We start from the raw sequence: 13,626 nt of genomic DNA, 5'->3' as shown, positions 1-13,626 counted from the left end.
ATCGTTTTCATACCCATTGATTTGTGCCTGTGTGTTGAATTCTGAGCTGTTGTCTCCAAAATGTTATTATGGTTACATAATAAAAATAAAGACTCTTGATTATTGATTTTGATTCTTGAAACCGATTTGCTCAGTGACAAATGAAACACTGAAATAAACCAAGCATGAACTATTGCATATCTTCTGACAAAATTATATCTGTTTTCCTTCCACTCCTTTGTGAAAGTCAGCCAGTTGAAAAACTGCTGGGAATGAGGCGTTCTCTCCGAGTATAGCAAGCCTCGGCTGCCCAGTAAGCTGACGGGGTAAGCTGGCTATAAGTGCAGAAGGATGTGAAATCTCCAAAAATGACGTAGCCAATTTGCAATATCTTGATATCTGACAATAGTTGAAAGGAATGATTCGAGCACTGGCATTCTTTTATCAGCAACCTCTGCGCACATATAGAATATAGAAGTGACAACTTCTCTTCAAGTTCAAGAATTTATTAACAGAAATAAAATGAACATCCAAAGTACACCGCTATAGAATTCTGTTTATCTGAATTAAACATATTCAATCAACAAATCCTCTCTACTAGGCTAGTAAAGCTTAACTAAAACTAATAAGTAAAAATTAAGATAAAAAAAATCTAAGGAACTATGTACACACAAAAGAAACAAAAGACAAATAAAATGATTGAAAACCATCATCAGAATGATTCAGTGAATCCTGGTTTACTGCAGATCTAAATTAGAACACTGAAGTTCATCTTAAAGGATGTGGAATGAGATCAAATTAGCTTGACTAATTTAGAACAACATTTGGTATGTGTTTCAACCCATTCACAATGTAGATCCAGAGTTAAACAAAACATTATTTGAGAAACTAACATTTTAAAGAATGGAATCCTCAGTGAAAATCAATGCCCTTAGGACACTTGATTTTATTAATGCCATTATTTCTTCGAGAAATTATTAAAACGCAAACCATTAAATTGGCATTAATGTTCTATATCAATACTGTCATAACACTAATAGCACTATGGAACAATGGTGGAGTAAATGAAAACAATCATTATGTTTAAAACGAACTGTAGTTGCGTTGACTCGGTGGTAGCATTAATGCTATCCTGGAAGATAACAGCTTGCATAGCTTTGCTATACTAGCAAAAATTCGGCAGTAATTTAAAAGGACCTTAAGCTCCATTTGTTCGTAATGAGCGCACCGGAAAACACAACCATTAATTTCCCATTGATGTATAAAACCCTTATGGAAATAAAGTTTTTTATAACCGTAAAAACACACTGATACTATATCAGCAAAGCTTGGTTTCCACGAATGTTAACAGAAGCTATGCCTGTTAACTCCAGGGCTTTTACTTCAGTCGTAGCTTAAATCAAAACAGTAAAACCATTTAAAATAAACCATTTGACTTTCCATTTCCAACTCTGCTAAGCCTGTCTCTGCCTCTGTGTCAATTTGGTTACTTTGGGACATTCAGTTGGAGGCAGTTGAAGCAGGGTGAAGGCTGGCTGTCTCAGAAGCAACAGCGAGCAGGTGTCTAGCTCGAAGCGGGGCTGTGAAGAGGCGGTTCCAAGGTCCTTTTTATGTGGGTATCAGGCCAGGAAGCTCAGCGCTGCGGGGGCTGCAGCATGTGGATCTTTGCATGGCAGAGGTGTGGCTCGCTCCCGGGTCAGCTTTAGTCCTGCACAGCTTGGCCTGGCCGCAGAAAAGGAGACCGCTCCGCGCCGCGTCCACTCAGCTTTCCTGCAACAGCTGAGAAAAATCACAAGGCTGGTTTCAGCATAGATGGGTTCTTTACTCCGGCGTCTGGTTACGCAGAAGATAGGCCGCAGACTTAGCTTCGATCCAGGCTGCGGTTCTCTGAACTCCAGTTGGATCCTCCGCTTTGCAGAGGAAGATGAGTGTTCTCCCCGATGCTGCTACTAGGGCAGCATTGGGGAGAACACCCTTTACTAGGGTGAAAGACAACGATAAACCTGGGCAGCTAGTCTTTATACAGCGAGCCCCCTCGCTGTGAAGGGCAGTCCCCTGACGGCCTATAAAAGTATCATGTTGTTTCCAACTCTGATTTTATTCCTCGTGGCTTGATTGCACAACAGTGAACTGAGCAGATATGTAAATTTCCCACAGCTAAATTCTAATCTAAAAAAAAACAATTTATTTTGAGTTACAAAAACTTTAGTTACAGTTTTCAGTGCTTTCCTTTACAATTGCCTGGTCTCTTTGAAAATCTGCTTTGACCCCTCCATTTAACCGTTTTTGATACTCTGAAAGTCTTCTCCCCCAGACTAGGACCTTTTATCTGGTATGGTGTAGACCTGGGAAATTGAAATTACGTGTGTCTAAATGTGCAAATCTCTATTGGCTGAAAGTCCCTGCAATGGAAAACGGCATTTAATCTTTGTTTTAACTTGGGCTCCGAACAGTGTAGCACCGTGGCAGCAATCTCACCCAGTTTTAAAGTCATTGGTGCAACAGGTTGTGGTTCATTGTATTTTATATGGCTCAGAAAGAGTCCAGAAAGAGTGCTCTTCTCAGTGGTTAGTGTTTTTCTACATTTAAAAAGGAATATTTTACATTAGACTATAAGTGTCCATTTGTTTGAGACTGAGTGTGCAGAAACCTGAAGCTAAACATCTGGAAACATTGTTGAGAAAAAAAATCAAGGGAGTAAGGAGAGTCATAGATGCTGGATAATATTATCATAGGTCAAATTAGATGATTGGTTAGCATGTTCTCATTATATTAGAACCAGACCTCTGTGGAGATATGAAGTGGATTTTCAATTGCTTTCAAAGCACTGTGGACTTAAAATCAATGCAGCAAAATGCTGGTTGTCTTAGTAAAGCAAAATGCTTGACAGCACCCTAGGTACAAAGAGGCACAAAAGGCTTTTCAGATTTTGGCATGACTGCATCATTGAATAGTGATGGATAGATTTGCAGTTAAAACATGGACTTCACAGCAATTCTTTTCATAAATTCAATGTATTTTATTTTAAAAATCAGACAGATGTGTATGTTTTGTGAATGCCCAATCTTAAAAAAAGAAAGAAAAACCTTAATATGTTTTAAATTAGTTTGACACATCTTGAAACAAACACTGCTTTATGCAAGAAAACATCAAGTCAGTGTGAGTCAAGTCAATTTGAGCTCCTTTGCCTTAAATTATTATTTTAAAAATTGTAGCAATATACTTGCATAATTGTTTCCTATTAAATTTTAGTTGTTCTGTTATGTAAATGTTGTGTGATTTACTGTGAAAGGTTGTGTGACGGAAAGACCTTTGAGGGTCTCTGTTTCTTAGTAGCAAGAAAACATGCTTAACACTCACAACAAAAAAAGTGTATATGTGTGTGTTCTCGTGTCCACAGCAGGGTGAGCCTCGTGCCCTATTTCAGTCAGGCCTAATATGATCAGATGTCAGGGTGTGAGCTCTCTGTGTCTCTCTGGCCCTTGGCGTTTGTGCTTGAAGGTGAGAAAAGGTCTAAACGCTGACACGGTGCAACATCGCTTTTGATACTCTTGCCATGAGACACGGATTCCACCGGAAAGAAGCCTAGACAAATGTAGCAGGTAAAATCTGAAGCGAGTTTTAAAATGTAAACACAGTGAGAAATTGTATTTCTATGTCAAGTAAACTGTGGCAGCTATGGCCTTTAAAATGCTCAGAGACATACCTCAATAAGCAATAAAGGGTGTCTTTTGTGGTCGCGATAAAGTGAAAATGGGTTCACCTAGTGTGTTTCACAAGGTCAGTAGGGGCACATTTAAAAAAAACGTAATTTGTAAATATAATTTGTAAGCATAACTCTTTATTACATTAAGGTAAAAATACTTAATGACAATTGCAAAGTATGAGATTATAATTAACATTATATAAACTCATATCATCTCTATAGCTAGCTCTTTTTAAGAATTTCTGCAATTTGAAAACAAAGACTTGCAACATAAATGTAAAGTTTACACTCACTGTAACAGAGAGCCGCAGAACAGGAAAAATTAAGAACCTGATGTTTTCTCTAATGCAGATGAGACTCGCTGAATGTGTAGAGTGTCTCACCAAAGTATTCATACCCTTCAACTGGTTCACATATTACAACCAAAAATTTCGATTAGTTTTATTTAGTGTACAGCGCTTTGGGTGGTCAGCATGACTGGAAAAGCGCTATATAAGTTCAGTCCATTTTACCATTTGCAAAAGGCTAGACAAACTTACCCACTTGAGGTTTGGCTCTCTGCAGCGCCTTTAGAGTTACATTAGCTTTTTAGCTGCTTCCCTTTTTATTGTTCCTGTCTGGTAAATTTAGGTGAACAATCGTGTTTTGGTAACATTACAGTTGTGTTAACCTCTTCATTTTCTGATCGACGTTATGTGAGTTGTTTACAGCTGGGTACATTGTTTCATAAATCCAACCTTGGTTTAAACTTTCCTCTAGCTTGTGGTGTGTTCCTTGGTGTTCATGATGCTGTTTGCTTTTTAATGTTATCTAATGCCTTTACTCAACAACTGTATTTATACTGAGATTCAGGTAAAAACTAATCCTCATCACACTTTTCAAGTTTTCATTTGTAAAAAAAAAAAAAAAAGGTAAAAATACAGATTGTATTGTTCTGTCATGTCAAATACTAAAAGAATACATACAAGTTTGTGGTTGATAATGTGGAAAAGCATAAGGAGTATGAATATTTTGCAAGGCTCTGCATGCACAGGTTTTGCATTAAACATTAAATGAGCAGTCATGACCTGATCAATGGTTTTAATATGAGTGGGGCTGTTTAAATAAATGGAGTCTTTCAGCAGTTACTATATGTTATAAGTCAATGACTACAAAACGATTGTGTACGAAAATGGTAAAGTTAACTCCTAGAGATGTTATATAATGCACATTTTAATGGCACCTCATTTTATTTACTTGTCTTGAAGCAAGCAATGGATCTGGAAAGAACATGTTTAGCAAACCGTTTTTTTCTATTCCCAGCAATTCAAGAGGTGGCCCAAAGGAAGAAAATGAGTGAGATTATTGAGAAACCAGAGATAACCTTTTGCATCAGCTTTATCCCAAAATTTACCCACTGTACAGATCCTTTCTCCATTTGCCTTTACATTTCCCACAGAAAATTCTACGCTATATGTCTCAGAAAATGTAAGGGATTCTGTCAATGTGATTAATTAGTCAAACCTTAACAACATTGTTCCCTTTACTGAGCTTCAAAGTGTCACATTCTGAGCTGTGTGCAGACTGTGTGTGTTCCTCTCTCACCTCTGTACGTGTCACTGGCATGCATGATCCTACAGCTGTAGCTCATTAACACTCATCAGGAGGAGCTTAAAGAGGAACAGAAGCACAGAGGGAGATGCCAGATTGTTAGCTCCAGTAGTGTGGTAATTTAGCCTCCTTGCTTCCTTTAATCATCTGGTTCTTGCTTATAACAAGACTCTGGTCCTCCTTGTTTTCAGGAAACAGTTGATGAGCTGTTTCGAGTCTCATTGTTCCAGTGTTTAGTTTCCTTACCTTCTGAAGTAACCCTCCAGCGATTTCTGCTGTGAGCCTCCCCACTGCTCCTCCAACAAAGAAGTCATTGCAGCTGCCCTGATCGAAACATTTCGCTGAACTGCCTGTCCACCTTCCACACAATAATTCCTTCTCCATGTAGAGAACAAAAGACATGCTGCACTACCTATCCATCTTGCAGAGTCACTTGCCGATCTCAGACTTTGTGAGTTGCTCACCTTCCCTGGACCGTCATATTTTCATTCAAAAGTAATCACTCTCAGTTTCTCTGATTACCTAGTCATCTTTACATCATCAACCTTGCTACTTCCCACCTACCTTCTCCTCCTCAGTGTCTTGTCCAATTCTGTGAGTATCTTCTCAGTCTATCATTTTTAGAAAATCTCTAGAGTGAAAATACAAACAAGTACAAAAAAGAAAAAGGTCAAAATGAATAGAAGGTATGAGGAGAATAAATCTGATATAATTAGGCTTTCTCAAACAAAACAAAAAACAAGTTTTTGCTAACAAAGACTCATTTCCTGTTCACTTATTAACACTTCATCTCCCTTGATTCTTCCCTAATTTAAAATAATCATTCCAACGAGATTTTCTGTTTAATGTGTATACTATGTGTGTACATTTATTTCAAATGTACAACTCTGAAAAGTTGGCTACTAATATAAAAAAGTGACCGAAGCGAAATACTGCAGATGCACACACACAATATAAAATAGGGGTTCACACATGTATCTGCTCACATAGACTCACAAACCCACAAATCACAGGTCTCATTTAGTTCCCTTTCTGTGTTTTAATTAGAGCTGAGGCAGGCTAATCACCTCCTTAGTAGACAGCATTGCTAATGAGACAGAGAGGGAGGAGCAGAGAGGGAGAAAGAGGAGAGAGACGCGCACATAATTGAAGGTAGCGAAAACGGATGGCAGAGGAGAAAGTGACAGGGAATAAAGAAAGAAGACATGACAGGTTGTAATGAGTAAGTGACTTACATAGAAGCAAAAGAGTTTTGGTGAAAGATGGAAAGAATAATAGAAAAAAACAAGAGGAGGAGATGGATAGGTGGAATAAATAAGGACCAGAGAGAAAATGAAGCTTGATCTGACCACAAACAGACTGGCTCAAAGGAAGGAAAGAGAAATGTGGAAAATGGGACTTCTAGGATGAAACACTAGATGAGATAAGGAAATCCGAGGAGAGTACAGCAGGAGAGTTACAAAGAACCCTGAGAGAAATAATAAAGAGTCTTTTACCTCCCACAAAGCCAGCCATGTCTGCTACAACTCCCCTCAACCCCCTGCATTCCCTCCTCCCTCCCTGTGTCCCTGTGCTAGACCCTTTCATGCTGTCACCCTGCCAGTGTCTGAATAGCCTTTTATTATTCAACAGTGTTGGCAGGTCAGGGGGGTCACTGCACAGCCCACCACTCTGCCACCAGCAAACATCCAAACAAACTCTGAAAAACGTGACCCTACCTGAATACTTGCACATCAAAAGATTGAAAAGAAAAAAGGTCATGGGGACTTGTTGTGAATGCATAAATGCAAAATTCAAACTACAGCTCTAAAAGAACAGATATGTTCAATGAGGGACTTTAAAAACACTTAATTTTATTAGCATTGATATTATTATTTCTTTTTTATTAATCTTGACAAACGTTAAAATGTGTGTATACAAAATTGAGGTAGGTATTAAAAGTCATCATAAAATAACTTTTTGGAAGTGTACATTCAGCTTCCAAGGTGAGTTCCACTTTTAGGCTTAAAAGAACTAGAATATTTTAGTAATATTTATATACTGTTAGTTTTTTTATTTCACAAATAGAATAAATAAAACTTTTCACAATAACAACAATAAATTTTACAGAATATGAATTTACCAATAACTAGCTAACAATTATCATGCAAATTAGTGGAATATTAACTCTTAATCATTAAGTACTATGTATGTAATTAAGTACTATGTAATTCTGCAAGAACATCAAAATCCAAGTGTTAATAGAACCAAAACGATAAACCACTTATAATCGATTGTCTTAAAGTGAGATTTTTCTTGTTAGTAGTTTTATATGTATTAATTCACACCGCCATAAAGTCATTTTCAGCACACATCTTCTGCATCTAAGTGTTGGATTACGCCTTGACAAAAATGGGTTAATTTAAAAGCACAAATCTTGTTCCTGTTTAGTAGCAGAATTCAAAGTCACAGCACACTGGTCAGCAGATGTCAAAATATCTTCTTTCTTTTCATTGAATTTCTCACACATACAATGTCAAAACAATCCTACTGTTTTCCTTTCACCTTAATTGCAATGACAATTGAAAGATAAACTCTGCCATCGAAACCAAAACAGTTTGTAGATTCGTAGTAACTTTCTCTTCCCTACCTAAAAGCATATGGAAAACAGTAACTGGTAAAAAAAAAAAGAACATGTGTTTTCATCAAGATACGTTTTTGTCAACAAATGTATATACTTTGTTTTGCCTTTTCCTTGTACAAGCCTTTGTTCTTTTTACATCCTCGTCTCACTTTACCATATGCGTTTTGCCTCATTATGCAAATGAGGGGGCTCTCTTAAGGGGACAACTGCTCCCTATTGGTTAGCATCAAATTCCATAGCTGGAAACTTGATGCTGATGTCATCATGGCTGCTGCTACCGACCGGTGTCACAGTGGCTACCCATGTTATCAGTAAGCTGAGGCATTTAGCAACTTGATTTGTACACAATGCTGTAATTCCAGACTTTATTATTTTTGGACACGCTGACTAAATGTGTGTTTCAGTCGGTGGCTCACATGCACCCAGGTGTCGGCAGGTGTAGTGTCAGTTCTCCCGAGAGAAACTACAGCCTGTGCTGAGAGCTTGCATCAGGCTGGAGCAGCAGATCCAATCAGCTCCGTCTCATTTTCAGTTATCTAGTCATGCAAAAGATGTTAAACTTTTGTAAAAAAAAAAAAAAATTGGCAGCCCACTGCTTCCCAAGGGGGTGGGTTAAATGCAGGGAAAAAATTTCATTGGAATGTAAGTTGCAATGACAGTAAAGATGATTATTATTATTCATCTTTTGCCTTCGCACTGGAGCTCCCTAAAGCAAAAAAAATCCCTGTCAGATGGCTTAATTGTGAAGAAGCGTGCTTTGAAAATGGCAAGAGCTTTTGGTGATGATAACCTGGATGAAATCTGTGATAGGGTCTCCTTGCCTCATCCCAGAGTGACTTAGATTTTTTGGAATTCACCATCTTATCAAAGAGGAGCGGAAATAAACAATCCAGCAGTGCAAGTACTTGGCCTTGGCGTAAAGTACAGATGCAATGGATATTAGCCAGCTTTTGTTTTTTACGAGAACTGTTGACAGTTTATTTGAAGTACATGAAGAGTTATTAAAAACTGTGTTTTTGGATGGTTCGAACACCAGTATGGACGTATTCAATCCAACCAACAGTACTGCAAACATTTAAGGTGGCTTGGACAGGCTGTCAGCTGTTGCTATGGATTGAGCACCCATGATGCTGTGGAAGACACACCAGTTTTGTAGGGTTCCTCCAACAGAGTGGAGTGAACTGCCCTATACTGTACTGTATCATACATCAGGGGTGTTAGTATTATTTTTGAGATTCCACATGATGTGCAGGAAAAAATAGGTTATTTATTCTACAGATAGCTCTCTGCACCAAGACACTGAACCTTTAGCCATGTTATAGATTTGTTGACTATAGTAACCAATCTTATTCGAGGAGGAAACATTTCCTTAGTCACAGGAGATTTATAGCATGTTTAAATGAAGTAGGTGCTATGTCTGGGGATTTAGAAATGTACTTAAGGGTCCGATGGATGAGTTGGGAGAAGTGTTTGGAGCGTTCCAGTGTTTTTCCAGTGTTTATGGAGGAGGGTGTTGTAGTGATGCAAGGACTTTCTCTAATAAACTGAAATACATTTTGTTTCTATGTGACAAGGCTTTCCTTACTGACATTACTTTGCAACTCAATAGACCAAAAACAATGTTCTAGTGGAGCGATCTAACTGGGTGTGACCTATATGCATAGATGAACACATTTCAGGGCAAACTAGACCTGTTCAAAGTGGGAGTTTGACACATTTTCTTGTGAGGAGATGCAAAACAAATGTTCCTCAGAGCCTAACATTACTCCACAAATACAAGGCTGATATTGAAAGACTGCAGGAGCAGTCCAAGCATCATTTCCAAAATTTCCATGCTATGTAGTCATGGATTAAGCTCTTTGTGGACCCCATTCTCTGCTGCTGACAGTGAGCAACCTTCATAGTTGCAGCTGGAACTCTGCAACCTCAAGTCAGATCCATTTTTTCAAGTGAAGGATAATGAGAAGGGAATTTCATTTTGGAGTCTACATCCACAGTCCTTTTTTCCATTCCTCCAAGGGTTTGCAACTTCAGTAACCAGAATGTTTGGGAGCACGTATATTTATGAGAGTAGTTTTTCAACAATGGAACACATACTGTACAGAAAAACAGGCTCACAGATGGCACACTTTTTCATGTGCTCCAGACTGGATGCACAAATACTGATATTGATATCCAGTGAATAGTAAACCAGCAGGCAAAGCCACAAGTTTGTCAATAAAATAGAACCAGTACGCCTACTACTGAAAGTGGTGAGGTAGAGTGGACTAATACAAAGGAAATTTAATTGCAATTAATATTTGTATCTGCAGCTGTCTTTCATTTTTGAAGTGTATGGCTATTGTATGTTTTATTTTCATGACTTTGAGAGGCCTTTGCACTGAAAAAAAAGAAGTCAGCATGTGATGATTGTACACAGGGAACCCGATATTCAAGCTGACACAGAGATTACATTTCTTAAAAGTTTATTGGTGGATATGGAGGTGGTGCCAGACAAAACCAGTGATGGTTCTAACAACTGATGAAGGCAGATGGCAGAGACACACTGACCAGATGATGGTGACGGAGACAGGCAGATGACGAGACGAATAATGGCTTGAAACAAGCTGTCTGGGAGATGATGGTAGAAATCATGTTACTATGCTGGAGAGAGCAGTCCAAAGGGCTTGGCAGAAACCGTAGTCAAGAACTGTCCAGGTCGTGACCAGAGCAAACAGCTGATGAGTTACTAGAAAGGGCAGAGTGAGCACTAGGGATGTTATGAGATGAGCTGAGGCTTCGGTGTATGTGTCGAGTAATGGAGGGGGCATTTCTGCAAAGCATGTATCGAGGCTCGCTTCATTTAGGGGAGAAGCCGAAAATTATGACGGCCAAAGCTTTGCTACCAAGCTGGAATATGTGACTGCTTCGGGAAGCGCCTCAGATTTCCTGTGAGTTTTGATAACCATTTAAACACCTCAGTCTTTGGTCAAAATGTGAGTGTTTGTTGGAGAGTTGCCATTAGTTTACGTTTTGCATAAAGTTTTAATAGTTTGTAGATAGTTTAGGGAGTTTAATTGAGAGAAGGAGAGAAGTTTTTAGAGTGAGGAAAAAGATAGAGGATGGAGCCAGCTAGGAAGAGGAGGATTTTACCGATGTGGGAACATTTCAACTTGCTTTCTCCCAATAAGGTAAATTATTGAAGATTAATTAGATTTGCTTATCAAGAACAGTATTTTTCACAGTTTCTTAATTAATTCATAGGTATACAGTTTGTGTTCCAAGGAGTTGAGGTACAATAACAACATCTCCTCCATGCTAAGGCATTATTGAGCCTTGCATGATAATATGAAGACAACATCCATCCATGGTACATTTTGCAATAGTATAGATGCACACAATTTCTAAATTGAATTTTGTTTATAGTGCAAATAAAAAACAAGCAAAAAAGGTAACAGGCACTGTATTTATTCCATTTTAAACAGCCACCACAAAACAAGAGCTGGATGAACTCCTAGTCCACATCATAGTGAAGGATACACAATTCTTCAGTATTGTGGATGGTGTCTAAATTAGATCCTAGTTATGTTCTCCCTACACCACAGGTATGCATGCATACAATGTGGAGCTATGTAAATGTTGGGTGCCGTATCAAACCTGTTTAAAAAAGCAACCGTGCTGTGGTAAAAGATGTGCAAAAGAGGAGTGAATGCAAACATTTTCCAGACATGGCTCAGCTGGTGAATAGACAATATGAGTGTGAATAAAGGTTTGTTTTCTGCCAATTTAATGGTAGAAAAGGGGGAGCTTTTAGTTGGTGTCCATGCACGTTTGGAATATTTAATAAGCTTTTGTTCTATTGAAAATGACAAAAACTTTAGAAGCTGTGCAGATGTTTTGCATTAACAGACCAAAGGAAGAACTTGGTTTCAAATGGATAACATCCTAAAGTCCTAACATGGTCTTTTTATCACATTTCTTATCCAGTGAGATTTGCAGCTGTTTGTAAATAATTAGTTTGCTCTGCAGATGCTATCTCGTAACTGTCTTACTTTTTCTTTTTCTTTTTTTAACTGTCTTACTGAGAAAATGATTTATGAATACTTGGACTGAAAAATGTTTTGACCAATTGGGAATCAATATTAATGGAAAAGTAACATTAATTTGTAAGCCTTCTTTTGTAAGATGGTACAGTGACATAATATAAGTATTCACAGCCGCTGACCTTTTTCACAATTTGCAACCACACATTGCAATCTGATTTCTCTGAAATCTGATCTGATTCCTCAACAGAAAATAATGTGACTTCAAATTACGCAAATCTGAAAATAATGTGACATACATTTGCATTTACCCGTTCTGATTAAATACTTTTGTAAAACCAACTTTTGCTGAAATTACAGCTGCAAGTCTTTTGTTGTGTGTTTCTGTCTTACCTGACTCCGCCAGATAGATTTGCTCCGCATATCTATCTGGAAACCTTCCGTTGAAGTAATTTTGGGAAGGGGCGAAAATACTGGTTAGCTGATTGGCCTATGTTGGTGATAGACGGGCCAAATAAACCAATCAGATTCGTCGTCGCTCTGTTACGAGCGACGACGAAAACACAACCACAAGCCAAGCTATTCTTGCTGCTGCAAGTAAAGGCTCGTTAGCTCAGTAGAGAAATACTCTGTAATTCCGATAAAACTTGCTCGATAGCCACGCTAACGCTAGTTTCATCGGCTGAAGCCGCCATGTTCTTTAGACTGAACTGTCGCGCTTCCCGTTGCGTCACACCTCAACCCGCCTCAAAGCCAACGCTGATTGGACGTTCGTTTGGTGAACGGCTCCAAATTTTCTTTAACGGAGAGTAGCTAGACTGATCTGCGAGTGAAACCTTGAAAGCTCGCGAGATCAGGATGGTCTCACGAGGCTAGTTTCTGTCTGCTATACATCTAGAACGTTGCACAAAGTTTGCTATTGTTATTTGCAAAATAGCTCAAGATCAGTCAGATTGGATGGAAGAAAAATCTTTGAACATCAATGTTTAGTCCTAATCAAAGATCTTCAGTTAGATGTGGATATGGATCTTGACTTGGTCAATCTATAACATGACTATGGTTTGATGTAAGCTATTCTTTTGTAGCTCTGGGTACATGTTCAGAGCCATTGTCCTGCTGTAATAAATTTCCATCCAGGATTACCCTCTATCAGTCATCAACTCCCATCAACTCTGACCAGCTTCTTTGTACCTTCTAAAGAAAAGTTGGATGATGTGCTCAGGTTTATGTGCAGTGCTGGTTTTCCTTTACACACAGTATTTCACGTGTAGGTCAAAAATGTAAAATGTTGGCATTACCTCACCAGAACACCCTTTGTCCACATTAGCTGTGTCCCTTACTTCGGTTCTGAAAAAGTGTTAAATCTTTCTACACTGGCTTTCCTCTTGCCACTCTTTCAAAAAGTGAGATTTGTGGACTACTACACTAACAGTCCACTTGAGCTATGGTTCTTTGCAGCTCCTCCAATGCTACAATGGGCCTGTTGAGTACTTCTCTCATTAATGCTCTCCTCTCTTTGCCTGTCAGTTTATGTGGATAGCAATTATCTGGTAAGTTTGCAGCTGAATTTTACGGCAGACATTCCTGTATCAAAGTTTGCAGAGGCTGGGCATATAGTGGTTAGAGTGACTGATCGCGACACAGGGGTCAATGCTGAGCTCATCTGTTCTATTGTCAGTGGCAACGAAGAAGGATTTTTTGTTATT

The 13,626-nt window shown here is 38.6% G+C and overlaps 1 long non-coding RNA gene across 1 annotated transcript; it reads right to left on the bottom strand.

Annotated features, from left to right (window-relative positions):
- Nucleotides 1-649: 649 nt before the first annotated feature.
- LOC110368987 lies at nucleotides 650-6,838 on the bottom strand. Its single transcript, XR_002428596.2, has 4 exons — nucleotides 6,772-6,838; nucleotides 5,840-5,906; nucleotides 5,270-5,334; nucleotides 650-1,758 (listed from the first exon to the last, which is right to left on the bottom strand). It is a non-coding gene; the product is annotated as an uncharacterized LOC110368987 (long non-coding RNA).
- Nucleotides 6,839-13,626: the final 6,788 nt, after the last annotated feature.

This window comes from Fundulus heteroclitus, unplaced genomic scaffold, assembly GCF_011125445.2.
Source record: "Fundulus heteroclitus isolate FHET01 unplaced genomic scaffold, MU-UCD_Fhet_4.1 scaffold_67, whole genome shotgun sequence".
Lineage (NCBI taxonomy): Eukaryota > Metazoa > Chordata > Actinopteri > Cyprinodontiformes > Fundulidae > Fundulus > Fundulus heteroclitus.
The sequence above is the reverse complement of the archived record's forward strand: the minus strand, read 5'-3'. Positions and strand labels throughout refer to the sequence as shown.